The following is a 19,454-nucleotide window of genomic DNA, read 5'->3' on the forward strand; positions in this document are numbered from 1 at the left end:
AAACATACCACAGCTGATTCCTAAGTTGACGGAAGGGAAAATACCAGCAGAGAATTAAGTTAGACATGGTGAGGGAATGAATTTCCTTTGAATTCCAAATATGCCAAAAACCAAATGAATACAGAATTCCAGATACTTCTTGAACAGCCCTAAGTAAGTGAAGTCGCTCAGTCATGTTTGACTCTTTGCGACCCCATGGACTGTAGCCTACCAGGCTCCTCTGTCCATGGAATGTTCCAGGCAATAGTACTGGAGTGGATTGCCATTTCCTTCTCCAGCAGATCTTCCCGACCCAGGGATTGACCCCGGGTCTCCCGCATTGTAGACAGATGCTTTACAATCTGAGCCACCAGGGAAGTCCCTGAACAGCCCTAATATAAAGCAAAAGTGACCCATGTAATTCAATCTGTCAGCAAGACTCTAGGATAAAGGGAACTGCTTTGAACAAGTTTTATTTATTAAAAAATAGACAAGAGACCTTTATGCCCTTAAGAAACTTTCAATTCTGCAGGGAAGATAAGACACGCCTGCAAATAGGTGAAAATACACACTGAAATGTGGTAAGTGCCATCAGAGAAGTATAAATAAAATGCTTATCTCCTTGACCTCCCTGTCTACTCCAGTGTCACAAAGGTTTCAGGATCTTCTGGAAGAATTCTACCTTGGGACTAGGTAACAGAAGCCTCTGGAAGAGGAAGATGAACAGAAAGCTGAAAGTCTTCTCCTCCCAGCCTCCTTTCATCCATGTAATAAAAAGGACTTCAATTTTCTTGTTATGAAGTACTTACTGAAATACAGTGAAAAAGAGGCAACTTTCAAAAGCAAAGAGCATAATTCTAGTATTATTACTCTTTTAAATAAAGTGTGACTCTCTCAGAGTAATCTCATAGCTGCATTAGCCCTGGGCACCAGCCTATTTTGGAACCTGGAGAGAACTATCACCACACTGCAACTTCAGAGGCTTAATTTGGAACCCTGAGGCTGGCTTTTACCCTAGCTCAAACCACACTTTTGCCACCCTTCTTTTAACTGCATTGCAGTGGAGTGAAAGTCGCTCAGTCGTGTCTGACTCTTTGTGACCCCATGGACTACAGAGTCCATGGAATTCTCCAGGCCAGAATACTGGAGTGGGTAGCTGTTCCCTTCTCCAGGTTTAACTGCATTGCTTTCACCTAATTAAGGATGCTTTCTGCGTGGCTTCCCCACCTATTGTAAATTCCCCATTTATTGTAAAGTTGAGAGGGCAAGGACCACTCATCTGTTTTTGTTATTGCCTCCTCACCCCACCCCCTCACTCTAACTGCTACCCCTTTGTCCTTAGCACCTTACAGAAGGCTTTGCACACCAAAAGTGAAAGGAAGTCACATGTACTTGGTTCCTACTACCCTCATCCCTTTATATTAATTATCTCAAGAATCCATTGAAGTGGGCACCATTAGCTAATTTTAGAGACTGTTCTTGTTAGGAAGACAGATTGAATTCTTTCAGACCTCGTCCACTATACACAACACAATGTCAGGTTCCCCTCACCTCACTTTCTTCTGCAAAACATACACATCATACTCCTACCCAGACATCAGGAGAATCAGAAATCATTTCAGACAGATACTCACACACCAAAATGCTACAAGTTTTAGACATCCAGAGTTCTAGAACGGCCTCTAAGATTCTAAAGCAGCACTCAAACGTGACCCATGACCCTTGAAACTGAACATATTGAAACTGAACACATATTAAAAAGGATCCAAAGGCTTGTGCTAAAGGTAGCTTTCCTTAAGAGTGATGACTATGGAAGTCATATCTATTTATCTGTTAATGATTGAAGGATGACTAAGGGACAACCAGCTTTCGACTATGCAAGTGCCCCATTCAGGCCCAATCTCAGGGATAATCATTTTTGCTGAAAAGAGAAGACATACTGGAGCAACATCCTAAGTTCAAAACAATCAGGAAATCCATTATTTTTTTCTGTTTTTATACTAGTTGATTTGTATTTAAAGTTAGTGTCTATATAAAGTGGGTGGGCCCACTTTAAGGACCCAATTTAATCCTTTAAATTTATTGCCCAGTTCCACTATAACCTAATGAGACAACCTCTAGAGTTTTATTTCTCGGTGTAGTCAAGGTCAAATTCCATTACAATGATTCCTGTGGGCTTACCGATATTCTCTGGTTTTCTGGAATTTAGTTGTACATCATAAACTGTGATCATAATCAGGGATCAGTGGGTCAACAATTGAGAAATTTGCTTTTATTTATGGAATTTTTTTACTTTTGACTTTTTACTTTATATTGGAGTATAGTTGACTAACAATGTTGTGTTACCTTCAGGTGTGCAGCAAAGTGACTCAATTATACATGTACTTGTATCTATTCTTTTACAAAATCTTTTCCCATTTAGGTTATTACAGAATGTTGAGCAGAGCTCCCTGTGCTATGCAGTAGGTCCTTATTGGTTATCAATTTTAAATATAGCAGTGGAATTTAAAAAATATAATTAGATACAAGTTATGATAATAGATCTAAAACCTTCTCTGCAGAACATTTTTAACCCCAAAGTAAATCTCATATGCTGATACGAGTCACTTTTTGGGAATAGATGTTCAATTAGCCTTGAGGAGTATTTCCTCCTTGTCTCATCCTCACCTTCACTGGAGCACAGAGTAAACTCTGTGCTGGTTGTGCTCTGTGCTGGCTCAGCTCTTGGCTGGGTATCAGAGCACTGGTATCAGTGCTCCAAGTTTTGTTAACCCTACATGTTATTTTCTACATCTTATGATATCCTTTCTTATGTGAATTATATTCTCTTACATTCGTCACATCATATTCATATAGAGCCAACCAAATATACAATAGAAAATGAAAATCAAAGCAAATTGTACAAAGTCATCATTATCAGTGTGCTTGGTTACAAACTGTCTTTCATAATATCATACTTTTTCCAGTCATCTTACATAGGCTTTTTCATAGTATTTGTGATAGACATCACTTTGTGCAAGTGATAGAACATCGTTATGAGCTATTATAGTTCATTTAATCATTTCCCCAAATGTTACATAATGAAGTTATTTTTAGCTTTCCATTATTAAAAATAACACTGTTTGAAAAAGATGTTTTTTCCTTTGATTTTCTTCCCCTGGAAAGAGAAATTATTGAATCAAAGGGTATATTCACTATTACAGCTTTTGTTAAATATTGTTAACACCTTTAGGAAGTATACTACTTCAAATGCGACCAATCATGTGCAAATATTTCCAATTTTAAAATCGCAATTTAAAAATTTTTTAAATCACAGTTACCTCAGGTTGCTTTTCCTTCATTATCTACTATGAATTTTTGCACACATTGGTCTTTTTCATGTTGTAAAAATGATAGTACTTAACCTTTGGCCATTTATCCAAATAAAGACTAGTTGTAACATATACATGTCTTATACATTCTGAATACTAACTTTTATATGTGTGTATATGGGTGCATTTGTATATATATATATATATTACCTATTTCATTGCTTTTTAAAAAGCATTCATTTTATAATTTTTTAAAACAATAGAACATATTAAGAAATTATCTTTCTTTGATATTTTGGATAAATAAATTAGATGAGATTTTTTATATCTTCCAGAAATAACCAAGACATAATTTGCTCTGTATAACAGAAATTAAGGATTTATACTTACTCTTTGGTGAATATTTATTTAAAAATACAGATACCTTGAGTAAGTAAATAAAAATAGTTCTTATAGGAAAAATACTATGTAGAAGACTTTAATGGAAAAGAACCTGAAAAAAATATATATAAACTATATAAATAATACATATATGAATGATTGAATCACTTTGCCGTACACCTGAAACATTGTATACAAGTATACTTCAGTAAAAAAGAAAAGTATTATAAAAGATGAATATGTTTAGGTATTTAGTATCTCCATTTGTCCAAATATTTTAAATTCAAGTTAAACTCTTCCTTCAGAGAAGGCAATGGCACCCCACTCCAGTACTCTTGCCTGGAAAATCCCATGGACAGAGGAGCCTGGAAGGCTGCAGTCCATGGGGTTGCTGAGGGTCAGGCACGACTGAGCGACTTCACTTTCACTTTTCACTGTCATGTATTGGAGAAGGAAATGGCAACCCGCTCCAGTGTTCTTGCCTGGAGAATCCCAGGGATGGCGGAGCCTGGTGGGCTGCCATCTGTGGGGTCACACAGAGTCGGACACGACTGAAGCGACTTAGCAGCAGCAGCAGCAGCAAACTCTTCCTTTGAAATTCCTGATCTCTCTTTTTGCACCACCCCAAACAGTCCCCTAATGTATCCTTGCAACTGTTTATAGTTAAGAAAGACAATGTTTTAATGGTTGTTAAACATATGAACCTCATTAAACACAGGAAGCAATCAGTAACAGTGCCATGAATCAGCATCTCTAAGGAGACACAACTTCACTACTGTCCCAGCCAACAAATCACCTTTAAGGCAGGTACATATTAATATGGTGAACACAAACATTTTCCCTTGCTCACAGAGGACTTGACTTCCCTAGCAGTTCATTCATTCCTGCCTTCATTGACCAGCAAGATGCTCTCAGCTTCAACACTCTTCTCGAAATACTGCCTCTTCAAGAGATACTGGGTTGGCCAATAAGTTCATTCCAATTTTCCCATGTTACAGAAAACCCGAATAACCTTTTACAATGCAGGTAGTTTTTAACGATGTCCTTTCCCTTCCCTTCTCTCAAGCCTCTAAAGAACTTCTCATCATACTAAATATAAAATCACTATCAGGTTTATGAGGCTCTATTTGTCTGGGCACCAAGTACCCCCTCCACTCCCTCAGCTCTGGCCATTTGTACAGATCCTCAAACAAATCAAAGGAGCTTTGCCCTTACTATTCTTTCTGCCTGGAATGCTTTTCCCAGTATCATTAACAGATAGTGGATATTTCCCTTCTCTATTTAATTTATATCTATGCTTGTTATGGACTGACTGTTTATATCCCTTCAAAATTCTCATGTTGAAATTCTAACCCCTAATATGATATCCGGAGAAGGCAATGGCAACCCACAACAGTACTCTTGCCTGGAAAATCCCATGGACAGAGGAGCCTGGTAGGCTGCAGTCCATGAGATCGCTAAGAGTCTGACATGACTGAGTGACGTCACTTTCACTTTTCACTTTCATGCACTGGAGAAGGAAATGGCAACCCACTCCAGTGTTCTTGCCTGGAGAATCCCAGGGGCAGAGGAGCCTGGTGGGCTGCCGTCTATGGGGTCACACAGAGTCGGACATGACTGAAGTGACTTAGCAGCAATATGGTATTATGAGGTAGGGCCTGTGCAAGGTAATTGGTTTAAGAAGATAGAATCCTCATAAATGTGCTTAGTGCCCTTGTCAGAAGATACGAGAGTGCCTGTTCCCCCCATCTCTCTGCTCTCCCCCGTGTGAGGATACCATGAGAAGGAAGGCCATTTGCAAACCTGGAAGCAGCCCCTCACCAGACACATCTGTTGGGATCTTCAGAAATGTTTGCTGTTTATGCCATGCAGCCCGTGGTATATTTGCTAGAGCAACCTGAGCTAAGACAATGTTCAAGTACAGTCCCTCAGAGAGGTCTTCCTTGACCTTGCTTTCTGAAATAACATTTCTCCACTACCATCACTCTACTCCTTAGTCTGCTTTATTTTTTTCTCTGCAGCATCTTACGCTAAATTCTACATGTATTTTTTGTGGATGTAAGTTCTTCATCGTCATCATTGGCTTCCCCCACTAGAATAGAATAATCCTAGTAACCTAAAACCATATCACTAGACACTCATCTGTTGAATGATTAGTGAACTATAAAGTCAAGTTCAATATTTCTTTAGGAGACAGCTTCAAAGAATAAGTCATCTTAGAATCAACGAGCATGCATTGTGTGTACTCTGGGATGTTACACCCTTCTTCCTACCATGAGACATCACACACTATCATAGCTAAGAGAGATGGTTCTGGAGCTGGACCACCTGGCTTTGAAACCTGACTGTGTGGCCTTAAGTAACATACTTAAATCTTGGCTTCATGGTCGCCTCACTTATAAAATGACAACAACACTACCGACCTCACAGGTTGCTGTAAATATTAAACAAGTTAATGCATGTCTACTGTTTGAAAAATACCTGGAATATAGTAAGTATCCAGAGATTCCCCTGGTGGCTCAACGGTAAAGAATCCACCTGCCAATGCAGGAGACACCGGCTTGATCCCTAGGTCGGGAAGATCCTGTGGAGAAGGGAATGGCAACCCTCTCCAGAATTTTTGCCTGGAAAATCCCCATGGACAGAGGAGCCCGGTAGGCTACAGTCCATGACTTAGCTACCAAACAACAACAAAGTGTTAGGTACAGATCAGCAATGACTGTCATTTTAGGATCCCTCCTCGCTTTACACAGCTTTCCGAACATAGATTATTTCTCCAGTGTTTATTTTATAATATCCGGCTCTTACCCTCTACCCGCTTTACTTATTTCATGTTGTTTTTTATCTTTATGATCCAACATACCAACGATTTATTTTTATCAACAAAATGCATATACAAGGTAATATATCAAGTGACATAGAGGATCTCACGAGAATAAACCATTTCTTGATTTCCCTATTCCTGCTATTACTTCCATTCTCTGAAGATAATCATTCTTAAAATTTTCTGTTTTGGTCTCCTGGTGGTTATCTCCGTAACTCTTGATAACAGGCTTAAATATCTTGTTCTTGATTCATATCAAGTACTTTCCTCATACTGCTCTGGTTTCCATCCAAAGTTTAAGATATATCATTTTTCCCCCCTCTGTTCATTATCAATGAATTTCAAGTACTCAGGTCTTCATTTGTGTTTCCATCAACTTTCTTTTTTAAGTGAATCTGTCTTAATTCACAGACACGATTGTCCCTATAAAAAATTCTATGCATACTACAAAAAAAGAAGTTATGAGAATCAGTACATTGAGTTTAACAGCTCACCAAAGAACTTATATGGATGGCAAATAAACATATGAGAAAATGCTCAACACCATTAGCCACTAGGAAAATACAATTTAAAGCCACAGTGAGCTACCACTGTATACCTATTCAAATCTCTAAAATGAAAAAGACTAACCGCACCAAGTGAAATTGAAGATGCGGAGCAACTGGGACTCTCATATGCCACCAGTGCGGAAACGAGATGGCACAACTCCATCTCCAGTTGGTGGAATTCCACCAACTTTTAACAACCATATCTTACTCCCCATATCTTACTCAGGAGATGAGGACAGTGGCACATTTAGCCCTTTCTTCTCTGTTTCCACATTATACCTTGTGTCAGCTACAGTTTTGCTCTGTTGAAGTAGCTGCTGTTTGTAATCTAGCCTACAAACATAACCAAGTCCACCATACTTAGTTCATAATCAACTATTAAGGACAGAAAACCAAGAAAAGCACCTATATAATAATGATAATACTACTATGCTCACAGCCAGGCTAAGGAAGGAATTAAGACTTCAGCCTCTTACCAGAGATCCCAAGTCATGATTACAGATCCAATGTTGTTTCCCTACACCAATGATGTTAAACTCTATGAGTTCCCGTCACTTTTGATCCGGTATTACTTACCTATGTCAGTAACCCCAGTCACTCCCCTGCCATTTGATACAAGTACTGAACTATAAATATATTATTAATTGAAGCTTCATTAGCATTTGAGGAATGTCTAGTTAACCTCAAGCAGCTTTAAGGACTCCACAGGTATCAAAAATGCTTTCTGAGTGACTTCTAGGAGCTTCTCCTACTCCATCTAAATATGCACTAACAAACACTGACCATTTTATATGTGAGGGACAGCACTGGGGCGAATGACCACCACATACCATTCAATCTAAACTGGATAAGCAATGAATTTTAAAAATACACTGAGCATCATATCCTAGTTTTGACTCTACCATAAATTATTTGCTGCCCATCAGCATTCCTTATATTTTCAATTGAAATATGGTTTATTTACATATTGGTTTCAGATATGCAGCATAGTAAGTCAATATTTTTATAGATTATACTCCATTTAACATTATCACAAAATAATGGCTATATTCCCCTGAGGTGTACAATATATCCGTATTGCTTATCTATTTCACACAGAGTACTTTGTATTGCTTAATCCCATGCCCCTATTTTGCATCTCCCTCTCCCCACTTGTAATTACTAGTTTGTTTTCTGTATCTGTAAATCTATTGTTATATATGTTTTATTTTTTAGATTCTACATATAAGTGATAACATACAGTACTTTTCTCTGATTTATTTCATTAAGCATAATACTAAGTTTATTCATTTTGTTGCAAATGGCAGAATTTCATTTTTATGGTTAAGTAATGTTTCACTATATATATATATATTCATACACACACACACATATATATACACATATACACAACATTTTTATCCATTCATCTGTTGGACAATTGGGTTGCTTCCATAACTTGGCTATTACAAATAATGCTGCTCAATAAACATTGTGATACATGTATCTTTTCAAATTAATGCTTCTGTTTTTCCCAGAAATATACCCAGGGGTGGAATTGCTGGATCATATGGTAGTGTAAAGTTTTTTGAGGAACCTCCATACTGTTTTCCATAGTGGCTTCCCCAATTTACATTCCCACCAACAATGTGCATGAGGGTGAGTGTATGAGGGTTCTCTTTTCTCCACATCCTCACCCACATCTGCTAGACTTTTTGATGATAGCTATTCTGACAGAATCTGTCAATAGCTATCTGTCTGTAAAGTGTATCTGTAAAATGTAAAGTGCTATCTCAGATGGCTTTGATTTGCATTTCACTGATAATTAGAGCTGATGAGCATCATTTCATGTGCCTGTTGGCCATCTGTATGTCTCCTTTGGAAAAATGTCTATTCAGGTCTTTTGCCCATTTTTAACCAGGCTGTTGTTTATTTGTGCATATTTTGGATATTAACCCCTTCTCTTTCCTATCATCTGTAAATATTTTCTCCCATCCAGTAGGCTGTTTCCATTGCGTTCATGGTGTCCTCTCCTGTGCAAAAGCTCTTAAATTTAATTAGGTCCCATTTGTTTATTTTCACCTTTCTTTTGCCTTATGAAACAGATCCAAAGGAATACTGCTACAATTTATGTTGAAAGAATGTTCTATTTTCTCTTCTAGAAGATTTACAGTTTCAGGTCTTACATTTAGGTCATGCACTTATTTTTGTACACAGTGTGAGGAAATGGTCTAATCTCGTTCTTTCACTTGTATCTGTCCAGCGTTCCCAATACCACTTACTGAAGTCTTTTCCCCATTGTATATGCTTACCTTCTTTGCTATAGATTAACTGGAGAGTATTCCTTTTCTTTAACAAGTAAACAGACGTTTCACTTTCTTCAACAAATCTCCATGTCCAAAATTCACCTCTTTTTAAAGATAAAACTATGCTGCTCTCCTCATTCATGTTAAGGGTACATTTAAGTTCTGGAACTCTGATCAGGCAGACTTTAGCAGAGTCCTGTGGTGTCTCAGATTGGGGAGCAGACTTCTTTTATGGAACCCCATTACAGTAGATTCTATTAATACAACCTTTACTTCAGATCTCTTTACCCATGGGCTATAGAGGTGGTTGTTTGGAGCCTGGCCTTATCCTGTAATTCTTATGAAATAAATTCTCTAATGTGCATGATGATTTTTTTCTATTGACTTCAAAGGCCATCATTCCATTTGACCTCACAGCATACCTTTGAACTAGGCCAAGAGCCCATGTATATATTCTTATTCCATAGATGAGAATAGTCTAGTGAAGGCTGCTCAGTCGTGTCTGACTCTTTGCGATCCCATGGACTATACAGTCCATGGAATTCTCCAGGCCAGAATACTGGAGTGGGTTGGTAACTTGCTTCAGTCGTATCTGACTCCGTGCAACCCCGAGATGGCAGCCCACCGGGCTCCTCCATCCCTGGGATTCTCCAGGCAAGAACACTGGAGTGGGTTGCCATTTCCTTCTCCAATGCATGAAAGTGAAAAGTGAAAGTGAAGTCGCTCAGTTGTGTCCGACTCTTTGTGACCCCATGGTCTGCAGCCCATCAGGCTCCTCTGTCCATGGGATTTTCCAGGCAAGAGTACTGGAGTGGGGTGGCATTGCCTTCTCCACTGGAGTGGGTAGCCATTCCCTTCTCCAGGGGATCTTCTTAATCCAGGGAGCAAACCCAGGTCTCCCGCATTGCAGGCTGATTCTTTACCATCTCAGCCACAAGGGAAGCCCAATAGATGAGAATAAAAAGGCACAACGAGGTCAAGCCCCTGACCAGAGGTCACCAAAATGTCAGGAGATGGATCAGGATGAGCCAGAACCTCTGCTTTTAGGGCCAGATCTCTCACTGCACCCAGATTCAGCCTAGGCAAATGAATGGGATGTGTGCATGCTTGCTCAGTCATGTCCGACTCTTTGTGACCCCATGGACTGCAGCCCGAAAGGCTCCTCTGTCCACCGAATTTTCCAGGCAAGAATACTGGAGTGGGTTGCCATTTCCTTCTCCAAGGGATCTTTTCGACCCAGGGATCGAACTCGTGTCTCTTGCATGTCCTGCATTGGCAGGTGGGTTCTTTACCAGCTGATCCACCAGTGAAGACCTATGATGTATGCATGCTTGCTCAGTTGTGTCTGAGTCTTTGTGACCCCATGGACTGTAGCCCACCAGGTGCCTCTGTCCATGGAATAAAAATAGAGGAAGTACAATGCAATGAAACCTGGAGATAAACTCTGCTTGCAATAAGCAATGGTAGGTGTAGGGGAGCAACTAAATTCCCTTCCTCTGAAAGTTTCAATAGTGAGAATAACAGATGACAAGAATTTTACACTGGTTTCATGGACTTGTTTTGCTAATTTCTTTTTTAATAAGAAATAGAACCTTTTAGGGAGAAGGCAATGGCACCCCACTCCAGTACTCCTGCCTGGAAAATCCCATGGATGGAGGAGCCTTGTGGGCTGCAGTCCATGGGGTCACACGACTGAGCGACTTCACTTTCACTTTTCACTGTCATGCATTGGAGAAGGAAATGGCAACCCACTCCAGTGTTCTTGCCTGGAGAACCCCAGGGATGGGGGAGCCTGGTGGGCTGCTGTCTATGGGGTTCCACAGAGTCGGACACGACTGAAGCGACTTAGCAGCAGCAGCAGCAGCAGCAGAACCTTTTAGTCACAAATTTATTGTAAGCAGGCATTTTCGATTTGGTTCAAGAGGCCTCAACTGCTCAAAATCCTTAAAGAACTTTGAGTTGTTCACCTTTTTACCTTATTCCTCTAAAGGAGAATAACAATAAACAAGAAGCAGTAGAAGCAGCCAGTGTGTAGGAAGACACTGGAGCTGTCAGGCTGTGTGGGAAAGATGAAGTAGGAAAAGACATGGACCTGGCTGTCAGGACTGGGCCTGCAAGGAGAGAGAAGCTGAGAACAAAAGAAAAGTCAACCTCAAGGGAAAGTTCCAAGACAGTGGTAAGAGCAAGAATGCCAAAGGGAGTGTGTGCCTGAGAAATCACTCTTGGGCACATGTGGGGATCAGAAGTGGGACATATGTGGTATCGTGCAAGTCTGATACCATTTCCTTCAACAGAGAAGAAAATAGAAGAAGATTCAGTTTTAAAAAAAATAGAATGAGGAAGGCATAAAGAAATGAAATTGAAAGTGAAGATCAGGGAATGATGTTGGTTCTCAGACATGCTCTCTTCTTAGTCTGCAAACTCTTCCAGGGAAGTTTCATCTAATTCCGTGGCTTTGATCACAAGCAAGAGATCGTAACATTGTCTCCATCATGGGCCTCTCTCCTCACCTCCACACTTGTGCACTGGAATGTCCTGCTGGTGTGAACTGCTGCTCAGAGAACCATGACCATAACACGGCTAGTGTCTCCATCATGAGCCCCTCTCCTTACAGCCACACTCCACCTACACATCCCACAGGGATTGCAAATGAATGTGCAAAACTGGACTCATCATCACGGCCCTCCCACCTCTGCCACCACATGTATGCTGCCTCTTCTCCATACTCTCAGTGGACCATCATTCTCCAATCTCCTCAGCTACTCAAGCCAAAACTAGAGAATCATCATCATCTACCTCTCCCATTCCCTTAAAATCCACATGCAGGTGGCCACCAGGTCTTATCAGTTCTCCTCTTCAATCTCAAATCTGCTCATTCACTACTGAGTTCAGGTCCTCCTCATCTCTATTGTAGCTATATCATCTGCTGTAACTAGCCTTTGTGTCTTCAGTCCCTTACCCATCTCATTCACCTTCCAAACTGTAGTCCAGGCTCCTGATCTAGCACAAAGCATGACTCATCACTTGTCTATGAAAATCTCCTAGGTGTTGCCTCACTGCCAATAGAAGAAAGTTCAAACTCCTCAGCACATCTGATAAGATGTCCATGGTCTGGCTCCAATACACCCCTCCAGCCCGATTTCCTTCCACCCACACATACCCAACTCATTATCAGATTACATAGCTCCCAAACATACCAGGAAATGTTATGGCTTTATGTCTTCTGTGTTGTGGTTGGTACAGAGTAAAAGTTTAAGAAATGGTAGTTGCTATCACTACTACAAAGATGACAATGACAACAACAGTGATGATGATGAGGATGAATGGTCAACTATGGTCTTATGGACAAAACCAAAGCATTTAGATTTGGGGCATAACAAAGCATCTAAGGATTTGGGGGCACGGTACTGATAAAATTATAATCTCTGATAGCAGGTATTATAACTGACTAAAAAGGGAGAGGGGGGAGGTATTGGAACCATTTGGGAAGCTGCTATGATGTCCAGGTAGGAGGTGTTTAATATAGGAAATACACGTGAAAATGGAAGAAAATTTAAAAAAAAATTTCCTCATGACTTGGTAGCTGCACAGAAATAACGATGAGCAAAATAAAAAGACTGCTAAAATTTCAGGAGCAGGTTTAAAAAAAAAAGGTATCTGATGAAAATCTAGAATTTAGGAATGCAGATCAATTCATGTTTTTAAAAGGTACAAGTATAGATTTTATAATATAAGTATTTTTCATAGAGGTAAGAGTTGGGCTCACAAGAGCAGATAAGTGAGAGAGAGTGAAGCATGAATTATTAAATAGTTCTAAATGTTACAGGCCAAAAAGCAAGAGATGGACAAAAAGAGTACAATTTGGCCAAAAACAAGGCTGCTCATTGGGAAAGGAACTTGAAATCAGTTGGAAGACTAGCAGCTAGACTTGTTAACACTTTAGAAAGGAGGAGGACCTAAGAAGAGAAAGAAAAGACAACTGTGGCTTAAGAAAATCATTCATTGATTCAACAAACATCCACTGAGAGCTATCTGTGCTAAACACTTTTCTAGGTGCTGGGCATACAAGAGCCAACACACACAGTCCCTCCCCTTGTAGAAGTTCACTTTCCAGTGTGAGAGGCGGACAATGATGAAAACAACAAAAATGGAATATCAAGAAGTGCTTGCGACCATCTCTAAAGCTGCTAGGTGCGTGGGGAGGATACTTCAGGCTCAATTCTAAAAAGCTGCCAGAAGTCTTCTGACATATGTGGAGAGTGACTGTTCTGTATATATGGTTTGCATGAAATGAAATGATGCATCATGTTTACAATATAAGTTGCCATGTAGGAGAGGAAGTTTCTGAGAAACTGCAAAACTAAATAGTGAAGCCCACCTCCACACAAATCTTAAAGGTTCTATTTCCATTCAATCTTTTATAAACAAGCATAAGCAAAGGCATGTTTCTCTCTTAACCCTTAGCATGAGAGACTGATTTCTCATTTTCCAAAAATCTTCACCACTCTGCCTAAACTACCTGTCTTGGGGAAAACAATAAAGAGCATTTAAATAGAGCTTGCCAAAGCAATGACACTACTGTTTCCATACACGAATGCATTAAGACTAAGAACAGTCTAGCTCTCACCACTTCTTAAAAATAAGTTAAAATTTTCATATTCACCTCCCTTGTTTTATTGTAGGTATTAAAGTTATTTTTTCCAGTAGAAGATGGACATCAGAGACTGGAGAAGTTTCTATGCAATTTTTCCAATGGAAAATGAGTTACCTTTGGTAATCTATAACTTCCAAAGGCATAAGATATTAAAAATGAAAGTCTCACCATTACACCCATAAATTACCACTGTTTAAATGGGGGGAAAAAAAGCCTATGAAAGTATGCTTTAGACCATAATGTAGTAAACACACACAAATATTTTATACAAATAAAAAGGAAACCATGAATATCTCAGCCTAAAAAGGTAGCACTTTATCTTAGCCCAAAAAAACGATAAGAAAACCATACTCTTTATTGGCTGAAGAACTAAATGAATGAGAAAAACTAAAGCTTGCTTGCTTGAGATTTTCCCTAAAAAAGTCACTTTTTCTTTCTTAAAATAAGTTTCAAGTCAATGAGTAAGATGAGTCTATTTGGGAAACACAATTCAGATAACAAAGGTGTTATCTGGCTCCCAAGATCACAACACATTCTCAGTAACAAACAACGAGTGGAAGTGTTATCACTGTTGAAAGTCACAGAAACGGGGTCAAAAAATATTTTTAAAAAGGCAGGTAAGATTTTCAATATTAGCAAAGTGGGGCCACTGGGTTCAAGAGCAAAGAGCTTTATATCCCTGAATGAATCTGAAGTTATCATTTTATTATACAAATGAGATATACTCTATGCTGTAAAATCTTTTGAAGAATCAGGGAAGGTAGTGTCAACTTTGGGGAAATTTTCTATACAAAAATTGGCTATAATAAATTTGGATTCTTAAGTAAGCAAACCCTTAGCAATCAAGAAATTTATTCTAGAAGTAAACAGCCTGCCCCAAAGTTCTGAGTAGTCAAGAGTAACCTGTTGTAAAACACATGAAAAGATGCTCAACATCACTCATTATTAGAGAAATGCAAACAAAACTATAAAGAGGTATCACCTCACACCAGTCAGAACAGCCATCATCAAAAAGTCTACAAGCAGTAAATGCTGGAGAGGGTGTGGAGAAAAGGGAACATTCTTGCACTGTTTGTGGGAATGTAGATTGATATAGCCACTATGGAACACCGTATGGAGATTCCTTAAAAAACTAGGAATAAAACCACCATATGACCTAGCAATCCCACTCCTAGGCATATACCCTGAGGAAACCAAAATTGAAAAAGACACATGTATCCCATTGTTCATTGCAGCACTATACACAGTAGCTAGAATATGGGAGCAACCTAAATGTCCATCAACAGATGAATGGATAAAGAAGATGTGGTACATACACACAATGGAATATTACTCAGCCATTAAAAGGAACAACTTTGAGTTGATTCTAATAAAGTGGATGAACCTAGAACCTATTATACAGAGTGAAGTAAGTCAGAAAGAGAAAGAGAAATACCGTATTTTAATGCATATATACGGAATCTAGAAAAATGGTACTGAAGACTTTACTTACAGGGCAGCAATGGAGAAACAGACAGAGAGAATAGACTTATGGACATGGGGAGAGGGGAGGAGAGGGTGAGATGTATGGAAAGAGAAACATGGAAACTTACATTACCATATGCAAAATAGATAGCCAACGGGAATTTGCTGTATGGCTCAGGAAACTCAAACAGGGGCTCTGTATCAACCTAGAGGGGTGGGATGGGGAGGAAGATGGGAGGTAAATTCAAAAGGGAGAGGACATATGTATACCTATGGCTGATTCATGTTGAGATTTGACAGAAAACAAAATTCTGTAAAGCAATTATCCTTCAATAAAAAATAAATGAATTATTTAAAAAAATAAGAGTTCCCTGTTTTAAGCTCCTTTCATTTTATGCTTGAATAGCCAATTAAAATTGGCAGACTTGATGTCTCAATGAATTTCAGGCAGAAAAAAAAACATGCTGTCAAACTGTTCTTGACATATTTTTTAGGTTAGTTTCATTTTTCTTCTTACAGTACCTTAGGTTCTTGCTAAAATAAATTATTAGGAACTTTTGAATGAACATTCTATGAAAAACTGTAGCCATGCCCCAGTTTAAAGGTCATATTTCATCACTGTAGGTGACTTACCCTGTATAGCAGACAAAGTGGTTTTATGAGTTGATTTTCCCAAACACCAAGTTCTATTAGATGCCTACTCTCCAATCTCACAATGTTTTTTGACAGAAATTAAAACTTCGCAGGGAGAGTCTTATAGGGTTGTTAACTCACAACCCTCCCTGAACCCACAAGGGTGGAAAGATCAGTGGATGGGGAATGACAGACAGGCCCTCAATAAATATACACCTCTGGACTGAGCTTCTGCAAAGGCAGCACTGGAGGGGATAGTAGAATAGATTCATGTCTTCCAAATTGCAGGTCTCAGCCCAACAACAGGGAGTAAAACCAACATGGCAGATCAAGATTTGGTAGAGGTTGGAGGTGGGATGGAACTTATCAGAAAATACTGAGATGGCTGGATGGCATCATAGACTCAATGGACATGAGTTGGAGCAAACTCCAGAAAACAGCAAAGGACAAGGAAGCCTGGCATGCTGCAGTCCATGGGGTTGCAAAGAAGGGACATAACTTAGCAACAGGACAACAAGAAGAGCACATCTCACACAGTCTAGGCTAAGTATTGTTCCATGAATCTTTGTTTTGAATATATTATTTATATGTCTATGTCTGTCCTGGCTTTCAACATAGAATGTGCTTCTTAGAGGGCACTGAGTTGGCCACAAAGAGTTGCGTATGTGAACCTACACCCCTCAAATTCATATTTTGAAATCCTAAACCCCAGTGTGATGATATTAGAAGATGGAGCCTTTGGGAGGTGACCTGTCTATGAAAAGGGGTCCTTTATGAATGGGTTTAGTGTTCTTATGAAAGGGACCCCAGAGAGGGTTCTTGCTCTCTTTCCACCATTTGATGACAATGAGAAGTCGGCAGTCTGCAACCCAGAAGAGGGTTCTCACCAGAACCGGACCATGCTGGCATCCTGATCTCAGATGAACAGCCTCCAGAACTGTGAGAAATAAGTTTCTGTTGTTTGCAAGCTACCCAGTCTGTGTTACTTTGTTTCAGTAGACCAAGCTGATTAATATAATTTGGTATTTCTCTATTATTTACAGTTCAAGGGACTGAGTAACTGAAAAAGCCATGTGCAAAGATTAAAAGCAAGCTTAGCGTAAGCTAATTTCTGTTAACTGGTCTCTAAAGGATCCTACAATCCTGTTTCATATTCATCCTAAAAATACCTAGAAGATCAAAGATAATGTTTTTAGCCTTTAACTAACTCCTTACTCAACAACTGCTTTTCTCTTATCTAAACAGCAGTCTTTGGTTCCTGTTAGAATATCGCCTGTGTGCTCAGTTGCTCAGTCATGGCCAACTCTTTGCGATCCTATGGACTATAGCCCACCAGGCTCCTCTGTTCTTGGAATCTTCCAGGCAAGAAAACTAGAGTGGGTTGCCATTTTCTTCTCCAGGGGATCTTCCCACCCAGGGTAGAACCCCTGGATTTCTCTTACATTTCCTGGGATTCTTTACTGCTGAGCCACCAGGGAAGCCCAAGTGCACTATAAAATCTTGGTATTTGGTGAGGCTTGGGCAAGACCCTAGGATCACACTGGAGTCTTCATCCTGTGGCTGTAAGAGCAGCCAACTATAGTTATGACCATGGCCTGACCACATTCCAGGAAACAAAACCATCAAAGTAGGATGTTGTTTGGAAGAGCAAGTCCTCAGACTTGTGCAAGAGTTCTAAAGCTACAGATCTGGAGAGCCCCAGGGGCCAAAATGTGTCTGCTTCCTGAAGGGCCTGCCTGGGTGTGAGAGGTAAGGATCCAGCCAGCACACCTAGGGTCCTTTCCAGCCACTTCAATTGCTCTGGCTGCAGTATGGATGATGGATTAGAGGAGGGCCAGAGTGGACTCAGGAGCCCAGGGAGGTGATGGTTAAAATCCAGCAGAGAAATGAGAAGTTGGACTAGGGCAGAATCAGCAGAAACTATGAGACCCAGATGGAAGAGGGAGATATTCAGCAAGCAAGATTGACAGAAATAGGTGATAGGTTAGATGTGGTGGATGAGAAAGATGGGGTCAAGTATAGCTCCAAGTTTCTATTTCCTATGAGGCAGTGGCTAGCGATGTCCATCACAGAGCTAAGCAAGAGGACAAGGCAGGAAAAGATCAGGATTATGGTTTTGGACATGAAAAATTTCAGGTGCCTTTGAGATAGCCAAGTGCAATGTCAATTATGTAATCTAGTGCTCATAGAGAGGCCTAGGTTGGAGGTGTAAATTTTAGATCCACTTATGTCTTTCTTTTTAAATTCTCGCTCCAAAATTACATTTTGAGACACAAGTGTTTGAAACAGAAGAGAATGAGGGCTTTAAAATCAGAAAATCCAGAGATGGAACCGTCTCTTACCGACTGTGTCCATGAGCATGCACCTAGCCCAGTCAGGTTTCCAATTTCCCCTTTATCAGTGAGGAAGCTGCAGCCCACCATCAGGAGCATGGTGAAGATGAGGAGAAACAGCACTTGAGAAGTGCCTGGAACAGAGCAAGTCAGCACAGTGGAGCCAGAACCATGCTGTACTTTTTTGTATACCCCCTAGCACTTGATACTGTCCTGGCTAAGGATTCCATCAACATTTAGTATGTTGAACTGACTTGAAATACTCAGAATTGTCAGCAAAGCACTGTTTCCTAGACAACCACTAGCTCTCAAAATCATTCCTCCACCGGGCACCCTACTGAAGCAACACCCAAACATAAGCTATGCATGAAGCATGTCTTCCTCCCATCACCCACATACCCTGGTGCATCTCCCAGCCCTGGGAGTACCCACCACTTGGCAGGGGCCAGTGACTATCCAGAGCTTGTTTGTACTATCTAAAGTCCTTGATACCCAATCCAGTCATATGAAGTTTTCTCTTGTGGTCTACAAGGATGTGAGAAAAGCCAAAACTGGCTCTATCTCTCCGCTGGTATTTCTAGAGCAGGCAGATGGCACCCTCTCCATACACCCTGAAATTCATCTGGGAATACCAAGCACTTCAGGAGGCTTAGATTTTGAGCAATGGGTTTACCATTTCCTGCCAATATTGGGATTTCCCAAGTGGCTCAGTGGGTAAAGAATCCACCTGCAGTGCAGGACACACAGCATAAGTGGGTTCAATCCCTAAGTTGTGAAGATCCCCTGGAGGAAGGCATGGCAACCCATTTCAGTATTCTTGCCTGGAGAATTCCCATGGACAGAGGATCTTCGTGGGCTAGTCCATGGAGTTGCAAAGAGACGTGACTGAAGCAACTAAGCATGAGCATGCACACACACACCAATATCGAGCATGCATCAGAATCACTTGTCATTCAGATTGTTGATCCCCATACCCAGAGTTTCTGACTCAGTTAGCCTGGGGTACAGTATAAGAATCTGCATTTCTAACAAGTCCCCAGGT

At 40.2% G+C, this 19,454-nt stretch overlaps 1 protein-coding gene across 8 annotated transcripts in view; it reads right to left on the minus strand.

Annotated features, from left to right (window-relative positions):
* Positions 1-19,454, minus strand: part of PIP5K1B (phosphatidylinositol-4-phosphate 5-kinase, type I, beta) — a 533,355-nt gene that overhangs the window by 322,041 nt on the left and 191,860 nt on the right. The window lies entirely within an intron of this gene.

Source organism: Bison bison, unplaced genomic scaffold (assembly GCF_000754665.1).
Source record: "Bison bison bison isolate TAMUID 2011002044 unplaced genomic scaffold, Bison_UMD1.0 scf7180017864469, whole genome shotgun sequence".
Lineage (NCBI taxonomy): Eukaryota > Metazoa > Chordata > Mammalia > Artiodactyla > Bovidae > Bison > Bison bison.